Here is a 6,177-nt window from a genome sequence, read left to right as displayed (position 1 = left end):
TTCGAAACACATGTTGAACAAATGTCCTAAAATGAAAGCACCATCACCCATTGAAAGAAATCTAAAGAATTAAGCGAGCTTAAGAAATTAAATTCATTGACTATAAGAGCATTGACTGTTACATAGATAATTTTGAAATAATACATTTGCAAATTAATATTTGTATCGCCGCTGAACAACTTCACTGATAGTACTGGCGTATGTTTTCACCATTGTTGCGAAATTTATATGCTATGCAAGGGCACACAGTCGCAATTTGTAATAATATGGTAAAAATCAAGTATCGTCCACAAGGACTGATTTATCAATTACCAATCAATCAATTTTTTTTAATTCTATTTGATTAAACAATTTTAGAGATTTCAAACAAAAATGAATACTAACGAAGCACAATGAAAATTTTAACGAAATAATAGAGAGAATGAAATTAGGACAATTATGATCCTCTATTTTCCGTCCTTTTTTCTTCCTAATGCAAGAATTATATCCCCTTCTTTCTATTCAAGAACAAGTTGCAAAAACAATTCATAATCTGGTTAAGATTTACAAATTCAATCTAAATGACAACTTCCTATATTTCTATGGCAAAGTTGAATCATGAAGAAGGCATTAAACACGCAACTCAGAAAAATAAGCAAACAACTTAGATACTTTCGTTCTAAATTGAATTTGCATCCAAACAATCAAAGCATATAAAATTTCACTTTTCAGATTTCAATTTGATTCATGAAATAACAATTAGAGGTGATCAATCAATAATTGCACAAGTAACACATATTGTAAGGAATTGAAAGAGGTGAAGAAGAACATGAATTCTGCATTAATCCATAAAAAGGGTTTCCAAAATATTCACATAATAGCCCTAAAGGAGAAATTAGCCCATAATATTCATTCTAGAAGTCATAGAATTCAATTACAAACATGAAAATATTAAAGATAGATGATGAAAACTCAAGAATGGATCCTCCAATGGTGTCCTCCACTCTCCGCCGTCGTCTCCCTCTGTTCAGAACTCCAAAAGTTTCCTCCTTACCTCTCCTTAATCGTCATTTAACCTAATTAGTGTTTCGTTAAGCTTGAAATGACTAAAAAGTCCTTAATTAAAAAATCTGCGTTTTTCTCATTTCTAGACACATCCTGCGGTTGCAGGATGTCATTCCTGCGGTCGCAGGAATGCTCTAGAAATGCAAAAACTTCTCTGGAGCTGCGGCCGCAAGACACACTTCCTGCGGCCGCAAGACACACTTCCTGTGCTCCGAAACACGTTTTCCACCAATTTTTTATCATTTTGTCTATTTTTCCACCATGTTTCCACACCTAAGTCACCTAAGTCCTTTGACACTTGAAAACGTACAAAAACAAACGTAAAATAGAACAAAACAAAACAAACACCTAATACTTTACCTGAAAAACACATAGATAAATGAGTCTAAAACCCGTTTATCAAACTTCCCCAAACTTAACATTTTCTCGCCCTCGAGCAAAGAAAACAAAACTTAAGAAAAATTAAACAAACCGATACAAACACTAAACAAATGAATCAAGAAAACCACAATTTTTATAAAAGCCTCAAAATTAGTGAATGACAAGCATATATAATTTTCGAAAAATATCTGACAAGTAATCCAGATTTTCAATCCAACCACTTCTTCAACTTACCTTAACCCATTGATCACTTTTCTCTACTCAATCATGAACAGTAAATAAATCATATTTAAAATAATTTACACATGCTGAACTCTCACCATCAATCCATCAAATCCCAAATTTCCATATGCTTGCTAACTTATTATTCTCCACTAATATAAATCAATGCATGTTCAAGTATCAAAAGGCCTTTGGAAGCTTGTATTGAGAGGCTTAGGTAACGGTAGATAAAATAGTCATTTAGGCTCATCTATACCATAAGCACATAATCCAAACAACCCGAACCTGATATCTACATTGTAATCCAAACAACCCCAAATTTCCCTTTATTTTCCAAGATTGAGAAGAATTCACACTAATTGTATCTTTTTTTTTTTCGTAAACTACACTTCCCCAAACTTTTGTTTTTCAATGTGAACAAACATAAGAAGTGTAATTTATTTTCAATCTCTTTCTTCTTCTTTTTTTCAGAATTTTCCTCTCAATCTTTCCTTTTATTTTTCTATTGTCACAACCAAATCAAACAATAACACCCAATACAATTCAATCCCCATTTATATGTTTATATGCTCATGGTATAAATCAAGGGAATGAAAAAAAATAATTAAGTGTTCAACTAGGCTCAAAATAAGTGGTTAACAATAAACAGTTATACTTTTAGGCTCGAAAAAGGGTAACTAAGGATAAATTAATCAAGGATGGCTTGAAAAGCTCAAACGTTCCAAAAAAGTCGCCTAAATCATCTTCCTAAACAAGCATTGTCTATGATTTCGCCTCAAATAGTAAGCGAGCAAGTTCTAGAATTTGTTCATATATTCTTTCCACATTCAAAATTCAGCAAGTGTAAATTTATTTAAATGCAAGAATTTACCAATCATGATCAAATATTCAATGTTATAATGAATTAAAGTAATCCAAAGAAGTGGTCAAACCAAGCACACGGATTATTTTTACAATCAAGCATATTTTTTTTTCTTGAATTATATTACAAGTCATTCACGTATTCTCATCGTCTAATCATTGTTATCTTGATTCGATAGACTCTCTAGACACCCTAACACACAACACAATTAACAATTTAACGAAACACAAAACACCAAGCGAAACAGTTACTTGACTCAACTAACTATAACACAAATAAGAAAATCCCCCTTCCCCAAACTTATTAAAAACATTGTCCCCAATGTTTAAATAAAAGCTAAGGAAAGAAAACTTACCTGACTCGACTCACGATGAAGGACCGACCTCGTCATCCCCCTCAGGTGGAGGATAAGCAAAATTGGGTGGTTGTGCATATGGTGGAAATCCACTTGTGTCAATGCCAAAATGAGTGGTGAAGGCTTGGTTGTAGGCATATTGATTCTGTGCTTTTTTTTATTTTTTTTTATCATTTTTCGATTTTTTTTCACGTATTTCATGATTCCAGAATCAACAATATTTACAATAAAATTAAAATTAAACAAAAAATAACTAAAAAAAAATAAAAATTGTCTCAACTAAAATAGCTTAAAAACTTAACAAACTTTAAATAAATTTAAATGAACTTGGGATGCCTCCCAATGGCGCTGTCGTTAACGTCATTTAGTCGGACGCTGAACTCTCTACACCTTCAACTTGGGTCAAGTTCACCCTTTGCATCCTTGAGAGCCATCGTGTCATACGAGGAGAATTCCCTTCTATTGTTGAGAATATTGAAATTATCTCCAATGTCATCGAAACATTCAAACTTGCCACACAATAATCTTTTCATACGACGTTGGCATCCTCCTCCATATCAAGTACAATAAAGTCTGCTGGGAAGATGAACTTGTCCACTTTTACCAAAACATCTTCAATAATACCCCGAGGATGTGCTATTGATCTGTCTGCCAATTGAAGAGTCACTGTTGTAGGTCTTGCTTCCCCAAGCTTCAATCTTCTGAACACAGAAAGCGGCATTAGATTAATGCTCACCCCCAAATCACATAGAGCATTCATGCTCTCAAAATTCCCAATAGTGCAGGGTATTATGAAACTTCCAGGATCTCTCAGTTTCTGAGGAAGCTTCCTTTGCAGAATGGCGCTGCACTCTTCAGTGAGTACCACCGTCTCATAATCCTCCATCTTCCTCTTCTTGGACAGTATTTCCTTCATAAACTTCACATAACTTGGCATTTGTTCAAGTGCCTCGGCAAAAGGTATGTTAATGTGAAGTTTTCGAAAAATATCTAGAAACTTCAAAAATTGTTTGTCAAGTGTGTTCTTTTGAAGTCGCTGAGGATATGGAATCTTGATGTGGTGCTCATAACTCACTGGTGACTGATTCTTCTCAAGGTTTTCAATAACCTCTTCTACTACCTTACCCTCATTCTCAACTTCAACTTTTGGTGCAGGTATAGACTTCTTGACTGGCTCTTCCAACTTCTTCCCACTGCTCAAAGAGATTACATTGCACTGCTCTTTAGGATTCACCTCTGTATTACTTGGGAAATTTCCTTGAGGCCTACTTTGTAAAATATTTTCCAATTGACCAACTTGCATCTCAAGATTCCTGATGGATGAGCAAGTTTCTGTCAGAAACTGAGTTTGAGTGTTGGTGAGGGTCAATAATGCAGCTTGCAATTCATTAGGCCTTTTAGGTGGGGCTTGATTCATTGATTGTTGAGGCCTAGGCTGTTGTGATGAAGAGGCTTGATGCATTGGTGGCTGAGGCATATTATTCTGAAATTGACCCTGAAACTGAGGTTGCTGGCCCTGATTATTCCTCCAAGAAAAATTAGGATGATTTCGCCACCCAGGATTGTAAGTATTGGAGAATGGATTATTGAATGGCCTCTGAAAGTTTCCCACCGCTTGAACCTGAGCTTGATCCATCAGAATGTTATTGTTAATACTGGTAGGGCACTAATCAATAGAGTGAGAACCACCACAAATTTCACACCTAGCTGCCATTTGAACCGCATTAGCAGATACAGTGCTCTGTTGTAACTGTTTTGTCAAGGAGGCTACTTGTGCTGTTAGGGCAGTGATGGCATCCAGCTCATGCACCCCAGCTACCTTTCTGACCCCTGATGATCTTTCTTCAGACCACTGATGATTATTTGTGGCCATGTCCTCCAGCAGCTCATAAGCACCAGTTGCACTCTTGCTCATAAAAGTACCACCCGCTGCAGCATCAATAATGGTTCTAGTAGTAGGACATAAACCATTATAAAAATTCTGCACTAACATCCACTGTTCAATGCCATGATGAGGACATCTTCTCAAAAGTTCCTTGAACCGTTCCCAAGCTTCATACAATGATTCTCCATCATTCTGGCAAAAATTATTGATTTCTCCCCTCAATTTAACAGCTTTCGAAGGAGGGAAGAATTTTGACAAAAACTTATGAGCCAAATCTTGCCAGGTAAATATAGAGTTCGGTTGCAAAGAGTTCAGCCAACTTTTAGCTCTATCCCTCAGAGAAAATGGTAAAAGCCTAAGTTTAATAGCATCATCACTCACCCCATTGTATCTAAAAGTTCCACACAGCTCCAAAAAATTAGACAAATGGGTGTGAGGATCTTCAGAAGGCAACCCATTAAATTGAACAAAGGATTGCACCATTTGTAGAATAGCTGGCTTGATCTCAAAGTTGTTAGCCTCTACAGCTGGTGGGTGTATACTATTTTGTACTCCCGTTAGAGTGGGCAGTACATAGTCTCTCAGGCTCCTCTCAGCATTGTTCTGAGCCTGACCCCCTTGTGCAATCCCAGGAATTAAAACATTCCTGTCATCCCCATCTTTCTGTGCCATCTTCACAGACTTCTGGGCTTCCCTCTTGTTCTTTCTGTTTTTCTTGCAAGACTTTTCAATCTCAGGATTCAAAGGAACAAGACTGTCTGCTCCTCTTCTGCTATGCATATAACACAATTCCCCTGAGATAGACAAATTAAGCAACTAAACAGATTAGAAACAAGAGAAATTAAAATCAAATTAGAATAAAAATTAATCAGACTGATATTGATAATTATTTTCAGTCCCCGGCAACGGCGCCAAAAACTTGTTGCGAAATTTATATGCTATGCAAGTGCACACAGTCGCAATTTGTAATAATATGGTAAAAACTAAGTATCGTCATCAAGGACTGATTTATCAATTACCAATCAATCAATTTTTTTTAATTCTATTTGATTAAACAATTTCAGAGATTTCAAACAAAAATGAATACTAACGAAGCACAATGAAAATTTTAACGAAATAACAGAGAGAATGAAATTAGGAAAATTATGATCCTCTATTTTCCACCCTTTTTACTTCCTAATGCAAGAATTATATCCCCTTCTTTCTTTTCAAGAACAAGTTGCAAAAACAATTCATAATCTGGTTAAGATTTACAAATTCAATCTAAATGACAACTTCCTATATTTCTATGGCAAAGTTGAATCATGAAGAAGGCATTAAACACGCAACTCAGAAAAATAAGCAAACAACTTAGATACTTTCGTTCTAAATTGAATTTGCATCCAAACAATCAAAGCATATAAAATTTCACTTTTCAGATTTCAATTT

General features: G+C 35.4%; 1 non-coding gene across 1 annotated transcript; it reads left to right on the top strand.

Moving 5' to 3' along the window:
* Positions 1 to 4,867: 4,867 nt before the first annotated feature.
* LOC133802704 (small nucleolar RNA R71) lies at positions 4,868 to 4,974 on the top strand. Its single transcript, XR_009877449.1, has one exon. It is a non-coding gene; the product is annotated as a small nucleolar RNA R71 (small nucleolar RNA).
* The last annotated feature ends 1,203 nt before the right edge of the window (positions 4,975 to 6,177 follow it).

This window comes from Humulus lupulus, chromosome 9 (assembly GCF_963169125.1).
Source record: "Humulus lupulus chromosome 9, drHumLupu1.1, whole genome shotgun sequence".
Taxonomy (NCBI): domain Eukaryota; kingdom Viridiplantae; phylum Streptophyta; class Magnoliopsida; order Rosales; family Cannabaceae; genus Humulus; species Humulus lupulus.
This window is presented reverse-complemented; position numbering and strand designations above follow the sequence as displayed.